This window comes from Pseudorasbora parva, chromosome 5, assembly GCF_024679245.1.
Source record: "Pseudorasbora parva isolate DD20220531a chromosome 5, ASM2467924v1, whole genome shotgun sequence".
Taxonomy (NCBI): domain Eukaryota; kingdom Metazoa; phylum Chordata; class Actinopteri; order Cypriniformes; family Gobionidae; genus Pseudorasbora; species Pseudorasbora parva.
In genome coordinates this window covers 48,141,062-48,161,936 of record NC_090176.1, presented here as the reverse complement: position 1 = coordinate 48,161,936, position 20,875 = coordinate 48,141,062, and positions in this window count along the sequence as shown.

Below are 20,875 nucleotides of genomic sequence, written 5' to 3'. Positions count from 1 at the left end.
AAACTAATAAACGGAGACAGTCACAGTTGAAAATAAATGAGAATTTTCCTAGCATCTGGATCCTTTGGAAGGTGATGTTGTTTTTAGTCCAGTTATCCTATATCTCTCTTCTCTCCGTCATCTCACTAACACTCCAGTGGGCGGGGCTTAAGCTGTGATGATGTAGAAGTAGGCGGTGCTCTGATTCTGCAGAGGCGGTCTTTCGACACACTTTGTAATAATGTGACAAAATCCCAAATAAGTCGTTTTCAAAGCTTGTTTTCAGTAAAAGCTGTTTTTGGAGTAACAGGGAAGTTTTTGAGTTCTGAAATGTACAGGATGTTTTTATAGTACAATGACCAGTCAAAAGATCAAGGACATTTTGATTTCTCATGGCCCTTTAAACGTATCGCAGACAGGTAGTTTATATTCTGTATGTGATTTGAAAACATTTGCATCCATCACATTCTGATCGAATCGGTCCTGTTAGTAAAAGCTACCATCCAAATTCACGAATAAAAGCATTTCAAGTCAGTTCTCACTGTAAATAATGCAGCTTTCTCTTCTTTTTAAACCCCAGGCCTGAGGATTGCGGGAATCTGGCTTTCCATCTTCACTTTTACCAGCCGGCAGAACAATATAGTCCACACCTCTGTTTGAATCCATCCTGTAATTTCTGAAACAGTGGAGTCAGTGAACCCTGCTAGACCGCGTGATGGAACTGTGCGATACGTGCCTTTGGTGTGGAGCTCTCATACGTGAGCATTGTTTATCTCTGTAAGGCCCAGTTGATTGCACGGCTCCCCGAGACTCGCCGGCCCCCGCTGCGCTCAGCGGTGTGAAGACGTCGAGGCCAGTTGAGTGGTGGTCAGTAGCTGTCAATCACAATGCCAGGGATCAGGTACTTTCCATCATTCTGAAGCCCTGCGTTAGATTCTAGGCTCTCCTCTCTCATCTGGTGTTTGAGACGATATGGTTGAACTGCTCCTAATGGATTTGGCTGAGGGCTTGATTTTTCACTAGACTTCCTCATATGTTTGGACTAAAGTGTGTTTTGACATTCCACTCGCTGATTTACAGATTTAAATATATGGAATCCAAGGCCTGTTTTAATTGACTGTAGTGTGTTGCCTACATATATATATATATATATATATATATATATATATATATATATATAGTGCCAGGATGATATGTATATGTGTGTGTGTGTATATATATATATATATATATATATATATATATATATATATACACACACACACATATACATCTCATTTATATCATTCAAGTATAATGAATAATATCAATTTATGAATGTGTGTGTGTGTGGGCATGTTTTTGTGACATATGAGGACACAAATGTGTATAATGACATGGGTATGACATAGGTATTACAAGGTGAGGGTGAAATATGAGGACATTGGCCATGTCCCCACTTTTCAAAATGCTGATAAATCATACATGATGAATTTATTTAGAAAGTAAAAATGCAGGGTAGGGTAGTGATGGGTAGCTTTTTGGTGCAGGGGCAAAGAAAATACGGTTTGTACAGTATAAAAACCATTACGCCTATGGAATGTCCCCAAATGTCACAAAAACGTGTGTGTGTGTGTGTGTGTGTGTGTGTGTGTGTGTGTGTGTGTGTGTGTGTGTGTGTGTGTGTGTGTGTGTGTGTGTGTTGTGTGTGTGTGTGTATCGGTTTGTTAGCATATGGGGGATTACATGCACAGGGAAAGCTGACCCCGAATGTAATGTGCTGTGGCTGCCAGATCTTGGTCAATAAAAATCACATTGTATTTGATAAACTAAATAGACTAAATCAAGTAATTTATTTAAAGTAGTAATAAAAAGTAAAAAACTAAAACTATTTTCATAGTATTTCGTTATCTCTATAAGGAAATGTATTTAACGAAAACTGTTAAGGCTGTTAATTGATCTCTGCATTTGTTAAAGTCATACATTTGCATTTTTTCAACATATTTTTAAAGAGACCCTATATGGATTTTTGAAAATGACTTTTCAAAACATCCTGCAAAGTTTTAAATTTGAAAGTGCACTGCATTTAAAGTTATTGTCTCTAAAAATTAAGAGTTGACTCGGAGTTAATTAAACGAACCATTTTTCAAACGAGTCACAAGCCGTCACGGTGGAACATTAGCATATAGTCCACTTAATGCATGTGCACGGAAAGAAACCTTAAACCCCCTCAAACACTGCAGCGGATACTGGATAGCATCATGTTGAGAAGACGCTGTGCTCTACAATGTGTTTGTGTTTTTATATTGTGTTAGTATCCAGCTAACTCATGTTATTATTACTGTCTTACTGAAATACTACTGTAAGTCAACTGTGGGCTGCAATATTTTCTAAAACTGCGTCCTAAAATTGTTTATTAATGCAGATTGTTTGTAATTCTTACTACTTTGAGTTAAGATAAAGGATGGAGCAAGGTTTTTTTTGTTGTTGTAAACGTTAATGTTTACATCAGATTATTGATACAAGTTATTGATACAGTTCCCAAGTGCACCACGATACATTACACACACACACACACACACACAAACGTTTGTTTTTGTGACATATGGGGACATTCCATAGGCGTAATGGTTTTTATACCTTAAAGGGTTACTTCAGCGATTAGCATATGGCTTTGTATCAGTAGAAACCCTGGAGTATATTCAAATTATTGTGCTTTTCCCCCTCATATCTTCCTGAGACAAGAGATTTATGCATTTTATTTCTGGAAAAATTCCTCCTATGATGCAAATTGACGATTTTTGCATCATAGGAGGAATGTTTGCCCAGAGGCTAAAGACTACAGCCAGCAGAGGGAGCCATTTCCGCATGTTTTGAATCCGCGCATGGGGGATGGGAGATAACACTCAGCTTGCAGGGAGAGCTCAGCTGGCAGCTACAGGCACTCATTTAAACGGAGCTATGGTGCGCAATGTAAGTCTTTTAAGTTCTCAAATTAATTTCTATGAAAGTTAAGCTTGTAAAGGCATGAACTGAAACGCGCCAGACTAAACTCGCGTTGTGAATGTATGCCGCGAGTGTAGTCGCGATTACCTCAGCTCTCATCACTCCTGCAGTTTGTGCTCAGTGCTGTGATACTCGCGCGGTGACTCACTCATTATATTGAACAGACACGTTCAGTTTTTAATTGTAGTGTCTCCTCTAACTCAGTCACTGTAATCAAGTTGGTGGCATTGGGAATGGCACAGGGCAGCGAAGCATTCTGGGAATTGTAGTCTTTCATCCCCATGGGACAAAAATACATTTTCTGTCTTTTCTCACTCTAAAAGGCACCAAATTCAAAAATAATTTCACATTTCTACTGCATTGATGACCCAGTTTAAATACAGATTCATCTTCCCAGCGCTGAAGTACCCCTTTAAAAAACGTATTTTCTATCCCCTTACACTGCCCCTGCCCTTAAACCTACCCATCACACACACACACACACACTGCCCCTAAACCTACCCATCACACACACTGCCCCTAAACCTACCCATCACACACACACACTGCCCCTAAACCTACCCATCACACACACACACACTGCCCCTAAACCTACCCATCACACACACACACACTGCCCCTAAACCTACCCATCACACACACACACACACTGCCCTTAACCTACCCATCACACACACACACACACACTGCCCCTAAACCTACCCATCACACACACACACACTGCCCCTAAACCTACCCATCACACACACACACTGCCCCTAAACCTACCCATCACACACACACACACTGCCCCTAAACCTACCCATCACACACACACACACTGCCCCTAAACCTACCCATCACACACACACACACACTGCCCCTAAACCTACCCATCACAGGAAACATTCTGCATTTTTACTTTCTAAAAAACCTCTTCTGAAGCATTTTGAAAAGTGGGAACATGGCCAATGTCCTCATCTTTCACCCTCTCCTTGTAATACATGTGTCATACTCATGTCATTATACACATTTGTGTCCTCATATGTCACAAAAACATGCCCCCCCCCCCCCCCCCCCACACACACACACACATTTGTTGATGGAAGCACACTAAGGCTGATGGTGAGGAATTACAGTTGAAACATCTCATAATGTATCTCAAACTGAGTAGCATCACTGAGAAACGTCCTGCTCAAGGTTCAGGTTGAAAAAAAGCTTGCCACATATTTGTGTCGTCAGTCGGTAAAAAAAACGAAATAATTGCAACAACAAAAAATTCTATAATTAATTGCCCCTAACATTTAAAGGTTTTATATTTTTGTCAGTTTTTTTCTATTGGCCCAGTCAAACCAGTTCATATTATATGCCCTTAAGGCTGTGCTTGCGAGGCTATTTAACAAAACGGGCATCTTGGCATAATTTTGCGTCCATTCAAACACTGTCTGAAACTGCTTTCTGTGCGCACAAGTGTGTGTCACAGGCAGGAGATTCACAGATGTGTGTCAGTACTGCACTGTATTCTCTCTTGTGTTTTATCGTGCTTGAATAGTTTAAAAGCTTTTGCAAGATTGAGAGTGTGATCATATAATGTAACGCTAGCCAAAGGATGATGGAAAATTACGTTAAATATTTTTCATGAGTTAAAAATATTAACACACACACACACACACACACACACACACACACACGTTTGTTTTTGTGCCATATCAGGACATTCCATGGTTTTTATACTGTACAAACCGTATTTTCAATCCCCCTACACTGCCCCTGCCCCTAAACCTACCCATCACAGGAAACATTCTGCATTTTTACTTTCTTAAAAAAACTCCTTCTGTGTGATTTATAAGATGTTTTCTTCATGGGGACCTAAAAATGTCCCCACAAGGAAAAGGGTTTTGGATATTGCCATCTTTGTGGGGACATTTTGTCCCCATAACGAGGGGATTACCACCACCCCCCACCCCACCCCCCCCACCCCCCACCCCCACACACACACATATATATCATGCAGCAGACAGCAAGGCAGCTCACTAGGTTCAGCAATGCAGTGCAACTTTTGAGAGTCGAGCCGCTAAAAGGGGGCATATGTTTGTTTGATTGAGGATGGCAGGTTGTTTTTCTCTATGTGAGTGTGTGAGGTGTCCGTGCTGCTGTATGCAGGGTGAGAAGTAAGAAGTGAGGCAATCTATTCTTTGCCTGCTGTGGCCTCGCAACTGGATGTGTTGAGCTGGTGAAAACTCCCAAACACACACGCATCCTCCCAAATCAGATACAAACGGATTGATTATTTTATCTATATGGCGCTAGAAGCACACAAACCTCTGTTTTCTTGAAATGAAGTAAACAGAACGTCTGACAGTAGCGTCGTCCTCTGTGTTTCATTTGCACCGTGGCCTTTCCGACGCCGTCACTGACCTCTTCCCTCATCTAATTTCCCCCATCACATTCAGATCAGACGGCCAGCGGTCAGCCTCATTAGGGCCAATGTTTTAAATCACCTCTCGCGTGGCTCTTCGCCGGCCCGCGCCCCGTCTTTCCTGAATCATCAGCATTTAAATTTGGCTCCGGTGATTGCGGTTGCAGGTGGTAATACATTAAGGGACTGAGGCGGTTGGCTACGCCGGGCTGAAAGCACCTTTTCCTATTTGCGCTAAGTTCGCCTGTGCATTCTCAGGCATGTAGCCTCCTAATTAGGGCTGCTAGTTTCGCCTGTTGTCATATTCAGCCGGGGCAATTTGGTCTGTGTTGTACAACTCGCTGATTCTATATCACAACAACAAATCTATAGGTACAAGACGGTGAACTGGTAAATTATGTCACGGGCTGGGGGAATTTCAAGGAGAGACGCTGCCTTGATTCCAGGCGGGAGGACGCCACGGTTCATTTTAAGCTTTACGCGCTTCAGAGCCAACTGGGACTACTTTAAATCTGCTCTTCAGACTAGAAAAATAGACCTTCAGTATAATGCAATACACTCAAAATGGGAAATGATATATTACAGACCTGATAAAGTCACAGCATAAGAAGAAAAATTACTTTAAAGGACTCAAGTCAATAAATTCCCATATTGATCAAAGTGTAATGCAGTGGTTTCCAGAATATATTATTTTAATGTTACATAAAATCACAACATAAATATATTTGTCTTTTATCGTTCTAATTTATACCAAGTGACAGATACAATTGTAGCCAGATGTCTTAATTTTTTTACAAAAGAATGTTTGGATGCAAAACCCTTTACATAATCATCAACATTTATGGGTAATATCTTCTCTCAAAATTTGATAATTTTACTGTACTAATCATGCACTATTATATGGTTCTTCATTCTGTTATTTACACAAAAAATTATAATGCCCCACACACCTGAATCATTCATATGTGTGTGAGAGGAAGAAAACACTGATTATATGAAATAAAAGTTGTTTTTGAATTAAATATAACACTTTATGAGAGGAACAGACCGTCAATTTAGGCAGCGGCTATTTGTGCAAAAAAAGTGAAAATGGCACGTTCTTAGCGATAGCTGCTATTTACACTTTGTAAAAACAGCAGTATTTTCTTTGCAACAGTTGAAATAGTTGTTAGATGCTATTTATACTTGTAAATTGTAGCAGATAATATTTGCACCTCAGTGTTGTTGTACATTAATAAGTAATAAGTCTAAATTATTATATTTCTCTAAATTACACCAAACCCTAACCTACAAACACTTTATTATTAAGCATGTTGGAATTTTCAAATATTTTTATTAAAAACAAATGCCTTTCTGATCTGATATGTGTAGAGCGAGTTCGGAAAAAGGTGGATTCAAACTCGCATCGATTTGCGTCAAAACTTTCTTAACCCTACACTATTGTTGCTATTGACAATCCTAGCGTTTGTTGACCCAACCAGGTGTCAGTGGGCGGAGTTAGTGTAAACAGCCTTTGCCAATAAGGAAGTCTATTTGCACTTATTTTTTTAAATATTTTTTTGCGCTGCAACCGACCAGTTGACAACCACTAAACATAAATGATGGTTAAAGCCATTAATGGATGTGCACAAAGATTCATTTTTCTACAGTTACTTTAGAAATCCTGTCACATGTTCCCTCAAATTGACTCCAAGTGCGGATAAAAAGTCGCCTGACATCCAGCCGAGGGAAAATCCGCTTGAAATGACACCAATCAGTGTGTGTGAGTGTCAGAATCTGCTGTCTTAGAGGAAAGAGAGAGTCTTTGTCCAATAGAGCTCCATCCTGCCGCCCTCCCGAGGCTCTCGGAGGTGGGGGAAGCGGATTACGGGTTTCCCCCAGCACTCGGCCTAAGGCCCATCCAGGCGCCGATCCCTCGGCTCACAGCCCGTGGAGCAACCCACCAGGCAGCCAGAGAGCAAAGAGGCACTGGGGACTCGTCTAATTGTCCATGCTCTCAGCAGCGCTCGAGCAGCTCAGCGCCAAACACACACTCCCCCCTCGTCTTCTTCCTCCACCGTTCCCAAGGCAGCACCGGTCCTTCATTCCTCCCCCCCCCCCCCCCCTCGTTCTTCTCTCATTGGATGGAGAGATTTAAAACGAAGAGCTTTGGTTTGAGGTTCTTAGGGACCGAGGCCCCCCAAGTCCACCTGGAGATTCAGGAGAGAAGTCCAGAAATACTTCAATCAATATGGCTTCCTGCCAGTGCCATAGCAGAATAAGAAGGTCAGAGCTCTCCACACTAGTGCTGCTGTGGCTCTGTGCGCTGCTCAAAGGACAAGCGCTCTCAAGCACAGTTTGTATTCATATCTGAGTCTCAGCTTTAATAGAAAAGACACCTCCCCTGATAAATACACTGCCTAAGTTACAAACCAAGCTAACAAATAAACAAAGTATGCCTTAAAGCAGTAGTACACCCACAAATATTTAATATAAAGATTTCATAAAATCTACATTTTCAATTTCCAGGCATTTTCCCCATACTTTTTAATGATCAAAAAGGAGAAAACATGCCATAAAGGTCACACCAAGAATGATAACTATATCAGCGACAGCGAACAATAATGTTCTATTTTGTCATCTGTGTGCCGCTTTAAATGCTTGCACTCTTTAAAACAGGATGGATTCTGATTGGCTGGCAAGGTTTTCATCGTTTTTCAGCTGGGAAAAAATAACATAAGTGATCCCAATGATATTGTTTCTCTGTGCCGTTTTCGTTATACAGTAGTATAACAATAACGGCACATCGTTATACATAGTCCACAGTTGTGGACTCTTCCTATACGGCATTTCAGAATGTTTGTAAACAATCGGCACCAAGATATTTCCGGGTGGCAGAACGCGAGCGGCTTCTACTGACAAACTGAAGCGATCCAGCCGGCTACTGTAAACAGTTACATAGCTAAGAACATTGTTGTTGATTAAAGTTGAAACTATGATGAAAACGTGTTGTGTTTGGGGTTGCGCCGTCAGATATACAGCAAAAGGTGTAGGATTGTATCCATTTCCTTCAGAAAAAAAGTAAATATATCCAGCAAAACCTGTGGGTGAGGAGGCTAAAGCCAGTGGACGTCGGCAAAAGTGGCGCTACAGAGAAGTATTCTCAAAACGGTCCATCTACAAAATCATAGCAGAGAATAATTATCCTCAGCTGGGGAAATTCAAGACTAATATTAGTACACTTAAAATCACTTTTAAAGATCAAACTCATTGCCAGTTACTGCCTGAAGTAAAAGTAGGAAGAGACCGAACTTCTAGTGTCATGTAGGCTACTGATCGAATGTCAATGGAAGAAATAGGAAAAGCAAAACATAGTTGTAGGCTGAGGGATGATTAATGCGTGTACCACATTGGCTTCTTCATCACCGTAAGTTTAGTTTGAGTGAATGTCTAACGTTAGCGGAATAGCGCTAGTCTAAAGCACGCTATCCTTTTGACCGTCAGAAGCTCACGTCTGTGCCATCTGATCCGACCCCAACTGAGCAACAGAAATCGATCATAGCCTTTTTAGTTAGATAACAGGGAAATAGACCATCTACGATAGCCTAACATATTGTAAGTCAAACAGCAACAGTCACTAAAATAACTACTCAATGGTAGGCTGAGGCTCATTTAAAAATGATGGTAGTAGACTAGCGCTACATCTACTGGAGCAAGGTTAGGCATTTCATGTATTGCTATCTCCTGAATTAATTAATCAGTCCTTCAATAATCATGTTAACTATGCCTGAATCCCAAGCAATTTACTAGCATTGCCATAGGAACGCTTCGGCTTTTGCCACCTGGAAGATCGTTTATTACTGTTGTGACGTCATGGTGAATTGTCGTATTCTTTTACATTTTAAACGATTTTTAAAATTCTTTATTGCTCTTATTATAGTTAATGTCCTAGGTGTGAACGGGCCTCCCTATGACTTCCGACGCTAAATCTTCCAAAGTCTTTGAATAGCTTTGTGCAAGGTATATTCTGAATATTTGCCTCACACTTTTGATTTCGAATCTGAACATAAATGCAAATTAAATTTCATCGTTTTGGCAGAGGTCAAGATTATCTGTTAATGACTTAAATGTTAGCACAAAGCTATTGTATGACTTTTATAGAAACTGGACACTTTCAAGAACCAAAATGACAAAAAGTGCAATAAATGCACATTATGTGCACTATATTGCTGTCGAGGTCTCTTATTTATAGTCTAATTTATGACATTATTCACTGAAAATCTTCCTCAATTCTCAATTGCATTAATTAACTATATAACATATATTTTTAAGGTGCAGTTTAGCCTTGCAGTGTCCATTTCTAATTAATTTATTTCTGTAAGCTACAAAATACATCTAAATACTATAAGACCTGCATTTAATAATTTAGCTTATGCTTTTAGCCAAAGCAACCTACAAATAAGGAGAGCAATAGAAGCAATCAAACCAACAACAGGGCAACAATATTCAAGTGATGACACTATTCCCAGTTAGTCTAGAGCACAGTACACATAGCAAGGTTTTTAAAAAATAGATATATTTTTTTTAGCCGCTTCTTGAAAATGGCTCAGTTTTGTTAGGCGAGTAATTCCACCAGCTTTGAACAGTCCAGGTAAAGGTCCGTGAATTAGATTTTTTTTGCCTCTTTGGGATGGCATTACAAGGCACCATTCACTTGCAGAACGCAAGCTTCTGGAGGGCACGTAGCTCTGAAGTAATGAGTTTAGGTATAGGGATTCAGAGCCAGTGGTTGATCTGTAGGCAAACATCATTGCCTTGAATCTGATGTGAGCTGCAATTGGCAACCAGTGTAATTTTATGAGGTGAGGTGTAACGTGCACTCTCTTCGGCTCATTAAAGACCGCTCTATCTGCTGCATTCTGGATCAGTTGCAGAGGTTTGACAGTGCATGCTGGAAGGCCTGTCAAAAAAGCATTAGTCCAGTCTGGATAGAACAAGAGCTTAGACAAGGAGTTGTGTAGCAAGAGCTGGATCTTCCCACTGTTGCATAAGGCACATCTGCAGGACTGGGCAGTTCAAGCATTACGGTCTGTGAACTGATCATCATTCACAACTTAGGTTCCTGGATGTCCTGGATGGAGTTATGGTTGACAGACTTATAGCTGAATGGAGAAATGGTGTTGAAGTGACCACAAGCAAGTTCTGTTGAGTTGAAGATGGCGGTCCTTCATCCAGCTAGAAATGTCTGTTAGGTAGGCCGAGATGTTACCGTCAGATCATCTGGTTGGAATGAGAGGTAGAGTTGTGTATCATCAGCCCAGTAGTGATAAGAAAAAACATGTTTCTGAATGATAGATCCTTGTGATGACATGTAGTTGGACAAGAGGGTTAGGCGGGCGGCAGTGGTTCATGTAGGTTGTCTACAAACCGAAAGGTTGGTGGTTCGATCCCCGGTTCCACCTGATCAAGTGTCGAGGTGTCCATGAGCAAGACACCAAACCCCAGCTGCCCCCGAAGAGCTGGATGGCGCCTTGCATGGCTGACACCGCCGTCGGTGATTGTATGAATGGGTGTTTGTGAGGCAATACGTAAAGCGCTTTGGATGGCATAGTGTCTGTTAAAAGCGCTATATAAATGCAATCCATTTACCATTTTACCAAGAGAAGTGGTCCCAGCACTGAGCCCTGAGGTACCCCAGTAGCTAAATACTGCAACTTAGACACCTCACCCCTCTACGACACCCTGAATGAAGTATACCTTAGAGTGCGGCTCCTGAGATGCCCTTCGTCATGAGGGTTGACAGGACGATCTGGTGGTTAACTGTGTCAAAAGCAGCAAACAGATCCACCAAAGTACTGAGGATTTAGGATCTGCTTTTGCCAGTCTCAGAGCTTCAGTGACCACTGCTGCGTCCCAGTTCGCCTACTTATACTACGTCCTAAAAGTATGTACTCTTTTTGTGAAGAAAAGGTATATACTTTTGAGTGTGTAGCAGAAAAGTATGCAAGCTTCGGGACATACTACTTCACCATCTTTAACGGACTCTGTCGCTTAGTTACGTGCATCCCGTCACTGCCCTGTCAATTATCGTCAGATTCGTCACAGTTCAAATCCTTCACATTCAGTTTAATCTCCTACCGTATCGGAGAGAAATGTAGCCGCTCGTTGATCTGCCATGTGTGGATCTTTGTGGGTCAGAGACTCTCCTCATGTGTTTGCAATTTAAATATAATGATGCATTTAAAAGTTAATGGCCAAACGTGTCATTACAAAAGTTCACAATGCTGCTGCAGGTGAAATATAATGTGGACAACACTGAATAAATATATTTTTGTCAGGTTAAATATTGATAGTTGGTCACTCAAACCCCTTTATCTAAACTTCTCTACTTAACCGTCAAACTCGCACATCCGTCATGTTTGTAGTTTATTAACGCTTTTTATCCGTGTTTGTAGTTCTAATCGAATCCTTGCTATGAATCCTCGTCCAACTCGCAATGGGTTGTGGGCAAAATCAGCCGTTAGAGTGCCCATTAGAGTGCCCGTTAGAGTGCCCATCGATCCATACTGTGAATTCGGACCGGAAATAGTAAACCATCCGGGAATCTTTGGAATACTCTTTTCAACATACTACGATTTGGGACATACTAATTCTATTTTCAAATACTATTTAGGATGGATAGTATGCGAATTGGGACGCCTCCCACAATATACTTTATATTATGGAATAGCAAAGACCTTGTTATAGAATAATGCGCTAATAATGTATGATATCGCATCGGTTTTCATTCAAAATTATATATTTGGGTCTGAAGACATTGGAGTGATTAATACAGTGAAAAGTTAGTTTTATTAGAAATAATTGTTTATATTAACATTTATATTGTTAATAATTAATAATAATTGTTCATTTTTAATACTTTAACACCTAGACTATCATGGCTCATAGTCTAAGGAAGAAAAAAAACGCCACTGAACACCAAAAAAAAAAAACCCGGCCACTGACGTCAATACTTTTGACCAAGTGTGATAGAAGCGCGTTTGCGTTGAATGAGTGCATTACATTTTCTTTGCATTCTTCAGTGCATTAAATTATATGCATAAAAGTTTCTCACACAAATCTACTGCATGGCTTCACAAGATTTTTCTGGAGTGCTGTAATGGTGCTTCATTTTAGACATTTTTGGATTAAACAATTGTCAATGTACATTTATTTGCATATTTTGTTTTATATACGTCATATTGTGGCTTTTGAACAATAAACATTGTGAAAAATCACATTCAGACATGTGATCATCTAAAGATGCTTGACGGGATTCTGAGAACGAGGTGCAAACGTCACCGTTGTGACTTCCAGGTGGTACGTGGATAAAGGTCTCAACAGCGATGTATTCCCATATGAGACCGGCTTGATTAGAGTCTTTGATCGATCTCTATTGAAGCATCACCTGACAGACTGCCTGCCACCAGGATCCTCTCAGCGAGAGATAAAATGACGAGACATTTGTCCTGGACATATTACAAATATAACCATGTTTCCTGCTGACTGTCACACACACACTACCTGGACCGCACGCTGACACGGCTTCACGCAGCGGCTCTGCTCAGCAGAGATTGTGTGCAATGATCTGAGACTCGAGTGTGTTGAATAGTCAGTACAGAGAGGAGCAGCACATATTGTTTCCCGACGATGCTGCTGGTCTCCTTCCTGTTTTATTTATTGTATCAAAAAATAATACCTGCCAATGAAGAGCTGGGAGGGTCAGGCCAGTGTGGCGTTTCGCTGTGTGTTTGTTCACTGACGCAGGTTAATGTGGAGAACTGGAGAAACGCTTTTGTGCTTTTTGTATGAATATGAATAACCGTGAGGTGCAATCGGCCAGAAGTATATTAAACCCAGTGAGTGGAAAGAAAGCCACGAGCAGCGTTGTGTTGCACTTTACGCTCCAACATCTTTAAGAACCAGCAGCAGTGCTTCAGGTGTGATGTGTGAGAGTTGCCAATGATGAAATGAAACAATAAAAGGCACTTGAGTCATGCGTTAAAGTGCTTTTACTATGAGTACGAGCTGTTTATGGAAGCCCTTTTCATCGCAGAGCAAAAAAAGTATAGTTAAAGTTATATCTCATAATTGACTCACAATTGCAGAATTCAAAATTGCAATTTTATTTTTCATTAAAAATTGACTTTATTTCTTAATTCCAACTTTATTTTTGATAATTAATGATAAGATGACTTTATTTCTCATTATTCATTATCTTACAATTGCATTATTTAGTGCATTTATCTCACCATAATATCCTTAATTTACCGATTTATTGTCTCATAATTGCAGCTTTGTCACAATTGGGACTAATTGGAATCTAATCTAATTGTAAACTTTGTTTTCCGTGCTTTTTTTCTTAACATAAAAGGTTTTATTTTTTTATACTCTGAGATTGAGACAGATTTCCATAGGTGTTCAATCAGAGTTTAGCAAAGAAACCATAGATTTTTGATAACCGTTCCTCAACTTTCATCTAAAAAAGAAGTGATGCCAATGCAAAACTTCCTAAATAGATATTTTCCCCAACAAAAGAAGCTGCGCGGGCACTTTTGCAAAGTTCGCGAGAGGCCGAGGCTCAACCGGGGGTCGTCTTAAATCTGATCCCGAGAGATTCTGCCGTGCCGGAGCCTCTGAATGGCTGACACCACCCAAATTAGGCAACCCACATCTTCTGGTACAGCTCTTATTGTCAGACTATTGTAAAAAAGAATGAGAGCTAAAATACGCGAGCCTTGCGTGGCCGTCACGCCGGAGGCAGTGCAGCGAGAGGACAGCTTCACAATACTCGCTAACTGAGCTATGACAGGCTAATTATTGGCCCACTGTTGTAAAATTCTCTCTACATAGGTCACTTGGACAGTGTAATTAAAAATGCATTACAGATTCTTTTTATTGAAGCAATTAAATCAAAAAAGCAAAAAGTAATTAAGCGCCGAGGTAATGATAGTGTTAGTCAACAACGTTTATTTGAGAGATGAGCTGTGTTTGCTCAGCCTCTTAACGCATCGCGCTGTTGTATTTATAGCAGGCGATTTGATGAATGTGTCACGCAAGCCTTCAGTAAGAGCCAATTATGTTGATAATGTCAAATTTTGAGCAAAATTACTTTTATGGCTGTATTGTCATCTAGGAGGTAATTGGAGGAGCGGGCTCTGAGCACGATTCAAATCGTGAAGTGTACTTTAGCGTATTACGCCATTTGAAAATACTGCCGTTCCATTTGTGCCACCAGGTTTATAATTACATTAAATTGCTTGTCTTATCAGCACTTAAAGAGCCGGGATTATCAGAGTCGGGGCTGTTCCGGCCTTGCCAAATACCTCGCGGGCGTTTGCCCACAGCCTGCGGAAAGAGAAGAAGAAGAAAGAAGATAATATTCTGAGGTTAAAAACCACAATTTCCTCTTTAAAGAGGGTTCTGTGTGGAGGAGTCATCATATTAAAGCGCACAAAGCTTTGTGAGGTAAATCAGACTGACTTTGAGTGTGGGAGGCATTAACATCCACTTGACTTTGAGTGTGGCTGGATCTTGCTGCCAACGTATACATGAAGCTGACACATCAGAGCCCCACATCTCTGTTATTATGTCAGGTAACTGAATTCTGATGATATGGAAATGCAGAGAAGCGGCCGGATCGCCGACGCTGGCCTAGTTAGCATATGGAACCGGTCCACACGGTCCCGGGCCACGATTAGAATTCATTGTGCGTGCTATGGCGCAACGAAAATACTAATGTAATTGTCGGGTGTGTGTGTGGGGGGGGAGCTGTACGCCAGCTATTAAGGTCAAATTTACATTCCTAACGAGGACACGAAAGCATCCAACATTCACGGTTGTCAAAGGTTCAGAGATGTGTTGCAAATGTATGCACTGCACTCGGAGAAAAAAGGTTCAAGCCACCTTTATTTCTATAGCGCTTTTCTCAATACGCATCGTTTCAAAGCAGCTTCACAGTATAACAGGAAAATAATGCGACAGAATTTGTTTGGGCTGTACAGCCGCTCTGGAGAAAACAGGGATGCCATTGTCCAGCTCAGTTCAATTCTTAAGTGGAATCAATTCAGGCAGATCAGTAATAAAGTTGAATATTTAGGGTCCCCAACTAAGCAAAAAAAAAGCTGTTACTGGGCTGGCACTCTTTTGTACCTAAAGCGTGGATATTGGTACCTAAAAGAAACAACCTTTTGAAAAGGTACCACCCCAGTGACAGCTTTTGTACCTTATTTTCTGAGAGTTTGTGAAAAAACATCGTCATTTTAATGGTAAAAGGTTAAGGTTAATTGGGTAACAGTACGTTTCCTTACCTTGTACACAGTGAAGAAATAAATCTAATGGGAAAAATGTTACTGTTTTTTTTGAAGTCATCTTGTAATTTACGGTGAAAGCAGTAAATTGACATTCCCAAAATTCCCTGCACTCTTTAAAATAAAGGTTCCAAACGTTATAGTTTGTTATACCTTTTTTAGTTTTCCAAAGAACCTTTCAGTGAAAATGTCTTTAAAAAAACAGGTTTTTCTTAGTGTAAAAAACATTTTAATAATCCAAAGAATGCACTATAAAGAACCTTTTGTGCAATGAAAGGGTTTAGTGGATGTTAAAGGTTCTTTATTTAACCATCGATGCCAATAAAGAACCTTTATTTTAAAGAGTGTGTCTGACCACTCACATTTGATCGTTTTTGATGTAAATAACTGTTTGTTAGTTTTCTGTTTACAGTTATATGCACATTAGGTTTGTATGTTCCATCCAAGTTAATGCTTATTGCATTATTTTAGTGTTCTGTGCAGACTGGGTAATCCCAGCTTGATCTGCCGGCGATGTGATTTCGCCCTGCAGCTCAGTCTGGAAACCTGTACATTCATTTCTACTGCTTCTGTTACACTTTTGCGGTAACTATTCACAGACTGGCTTATACACCTGGCACGCTATTGGCGGGTTTAACACAATGACGGATAAAGAAACGATGGGTCGTTGACCGTTGATCACGCCTCTTGTGGTCTGATTGGTTGTAGGACTATCCAATTGCATACGGAGTCATTTGAACTATGCTCGTTTATCAGGCCTCTTGTGCAGTAGAAAATACAGAGCAGACTAACCAGACCAATGTTCAATCGTAAACTGAGCTTGGTCTGGTGATAGCCAGACAACTGCTGCGTAGGAACTGACACACCGGCCACTGGTCATGAGTCTGTCAATGAAAAGCCTGGAGCTTTTGATCACTGCATTTACAGAAATCGTTTCACTTCTGTTTCTCAGTGCATATCTAACTTCTGACAAACATAATTATTATTTGAATTATCACTCAGTTATTTAACCATGTCTTTGTAAGGCTTTTGACTTTCGAACCCATTACAATTTACAAATTACGGCATTTCATATTTATATGCAATGCAGGGATTCCAACTTTTTTTTGTCAGCTGAAATGTATTTGATCTAATATATTTATTTGAAGTACCGCCTGAGATTTTAATAAGTAAATTAGGTCAATAATAAAATGAAGTCAAATTTTTTTTTTTAAATAAAATAAAATCAGGTTCACAGTTCTCTGATGTTGGCAAGTGAACAGCGTTTTTTTGTAAGTTTTTTTATTTATATTGTTTTTATTAAAAAAATTATGATACAATAACTTAATAGCTTTTCAATAAACTCACGAACCGCAGTGTGGGAAATGACATAATATAATATTTAATGCACTTCATGTTGTTGTTGATAAAGAAGGGAACATATTTTCTTCCTCTTTTAATTTTTATATCAGTATGGTACACGATTATTCTACTCAAATCAATGTGATAAACGAGTTAGGTCAAAAGTAATCCAAAAGTAGTCCGATTATATTACCTTAAGTATGTAATGTAATGGATTACGGTTCTAACTACAATTTTTGTTAAGCGATTTGGAATCGGTAACCAATTACAATTTGTAAGTAATCTTACCATGATTGTGTGGAGAACTTGTGGAAAAATACTTGTGATGAGCTTGTGGCTTTCTTTACCATCTGTGTTTTAAGATGGTTGTCAGTATGTTAAAAAAGTACAAATAAAAAAAACCTTAATGGTAGGTTGGTAATTAGTTGGTAATTATATCAATTATATAATGAGACATTGTATTACTGTAAATAGAAGTTCAATCAATAAAACCTAAAATTCATGAGTGACTTGCATTACATCTATAAATAGTTATGCTATTGAAGAAAAAAATGTAACAAAGTCTTCAAACCATTGCTTTCACTGACAGATACTTATGTATAAAATCATCTAAAACACGTTCGTGACCCTGGACCACAAAACCAGTCATAAGGGTCAATTATTTTTAATTTGAGATTTACATTATCTGGAAGCTGAATAAATAAGTAGTTAAAAAAATTGTAGTTAGAAGCGTAATCCATTACATTACATCCTTAAGGTAATATAATCGGACTACTTTTGGATTACTTTTGACCAAAATCGTTTATCACATTGATTTGAGTAGAATAATCGTGTACCATACTGATATAAAAATTCAAAGAGGAAGAAAATATGTTCCCTTCTTTATCAACAACAACAAGAAGTGCATTAAATATTATATTATGTAATTTCCCACACTGCGGTTCATGAGTTTATTGAAAAGCTGTTAAGTTATTAAATCAAAAGTTATTGAATCATAAAAAACAATAATTCACGATTTGTAAGTAATCTTTCCAGCTCTGCATGTGTGTTACCATCATTGTGTGGAGAACTTGTGGGAAAATACTTGTGATGAGCTTGTGGCTTTCTTTACATCTGTGTTTTAAGATGGTTGTCAGTATGTTAAAAAATTGTCAGTATGTTATCTTGAAGCTGAATAAATAAGATTTCCATTGTTGTATGGTTTGCTAAAATATAGGAAAATATTTGGCAGAGACACAACTTTTTTTTTTTTTTAAGTTCAAAGGGTGCAAAAATATATATATTGAGAAAATGGCCTTTAAAGTTGTCCTAATGAAGTCCTTAGCAATCCATATTACTAATAATAATACATTTTTGTTATATTTACTGTATGAAATTTACAAAATATCTTCATAGAACATGATCTTTACTTAATATCCTAATAATTTTGGCATAAAAGAAAAATCTATAATTGTGAGCCATACAATGTATTGTGGGCTTTTGCCACAAATTATGTATACCCGTGTGACTTATGACTGGTTTTGTGGTCTAGGGTCACAAATGTAAAATTTGCTCTGATATTTATTAACTAAAAAACAATATGCAAACACACTTTTAGATGAAAATAATTCTAGATTCAAGAGTTTGTGTAATTGGACTTTTGACTTGTGACAACTAGCCCCGGTCTCCCCTATACAGATGTGTTCACTCAAAAAGATGAATGTTGCACACAGCAGAAAGGCACCAGATGAGCAGACACAGGTGTCAGTTATGATGCTCTCCATGTGCTCATTTGTGTCTCTCCGCGAGTGTTTGTCTCCACACGGCTCGATGAGAGACAACAGGTCTCCTCTATTCTTATCAACATTTGTCTTGTCATTGAGACAATCAACAGTAGAGGGCAGCTTGAATACACAAATACATACTTCTATTACTTTCACACACACACACATACAGAGAGAGGGAGACACACACGCTTCGTTCATGTCTTCTGTTCTCCAGAAACATCAATGTTTTAATGAAGGCACACTGATTAACATAAACATCGCAGTACATAAATGACGGAGACAATATATTGTAGATAAAGTAACATTTCATTGTGTGCAATCACTGAAATGTGTAAAATAGATTAGTCTGTAAATTAGTCTTTTATACAATCCCTTAAAACAAAAGCCAATTCCCCATTGATATCATCCTACAGGAAGTGACATCATTTTGGAGGGAAAACAACAACACAAACATTAGTAAGCAATGGATTTGATTCATTCTGTGGTGTTTGTTGGTTTGTGTCACTCTAAAACCAATACATTTTTACTCAAAGAATGTTTGTTTTGCTGCCTGATCAATTTACTTAATTAAAAGGGGCTCATTTTAAGTAAATTCAGCAAGCAGCAAAACAAGCACTTTTTGAGGATGGATTGTTTGCTTAACCCATCTGTTTTGGGACTACATGGATCATTTTTGTTTGCATTAAATGAAAACTGGCCAGGGGATCTCCCTTTCCCAGCATGCTTTATATGCGACTGGATTTGGAGAGTAAATATTGAAATTAAGTGTTGTTTTGATGATGAAAATGGGAAGAGTTGATAGTGTTTAAGTTGAGTTATGTAGGGCTTCAGGGATCATTTTTGTTGTGCTGTGTTTGGATTATATGTTTAGGCAGTAGCTACTGTAGTATTTAGCGAGATGTGTTTTCTTGTATGAGCTTTTATGACCATGATAGGCTACACTGTTAAAAAGTTTGGGGTCATTTTTTTCCTTAAAAGAATGATTACTTTTGTTCTGTGAGGATTAATTAAATTGAACAAAAAAGACAGCAAATACATTTATAATGTTACAAAATATTTGTATATGAAATAAATGCTGTTGAACTTTCACTTTATCAAAGAATCCTGACAAAGTATCACAGGTTCCACAAAAATATACATTATGTTGATGATGATAAGACATTTTTCTTGAGCAGCAAAAACTTATATTAGAATGACTTCTGAAGACTTATGATGCTGAAAATACATATTCAAATAGGAAAGTTGTTTTAAATTGTAATTACATTCTGTGTTTTGATCAAATGAATTCATAGTGAGCATTTCAAACTGGCCATAACTTTTTTTAATGGCAATGTACATACTTTTTTATGTTCATTTACAAGATGCTGTAGCTATTGTTTAAACGCAGTGTGTTTGTGTGCGGTAACAAACAGTTCTCCGCGCGTGTACGTGTCTCCACTCGCCCCCGCGGCTCAAGATGAATCTGCGCGTGTGTGTTTGCGCGCTCCATCACTGTCATGCGCCTGGCGGTGGTCCTCCTTTCCCTCCGAACCGGATACCTACTGCTGACCAGAATTATCCTTCACGAACAATCCCACGGCTTTAAATAAACGCTCAGTGGCTTCGAAGTGCAGCCCATCCATCTTTAAGAATGAGAGTCACTTTTTCACTCTCTGTGAAGGCCGCCATTTTTAACAGCTGCCCTAATCATATATTTCATATGCGCGGGAAGATACTGTAATTTTATTGTGAAGGGCAGCAGTGCAACAAAAGAGCTCTGTAACTGACGCCATTTACTGTTTTACAAGCGTTTCAGGCCTGACAAAATAACTTTTAATCGCCATCTTTTCTTATATATAATGCTTTTTTGTGTAGCCTACTTATAAAAATGATGTGGAGACAAAATAGGAGCACAGCATTGGTGTGAATGAAACAGGAAAGTGTTGTGTTGTTGTTTTAGTTGTTACTAAGAGAATATCAATTGGATGGGTTTGGATATTATAGAATAGAATAGGGAAAAATGCCATTGAGTAGCAACAAATGAGAAACAGATCTCTAATGATGGGAAACATACCGGTATATATATTTAAGTTTAGCCA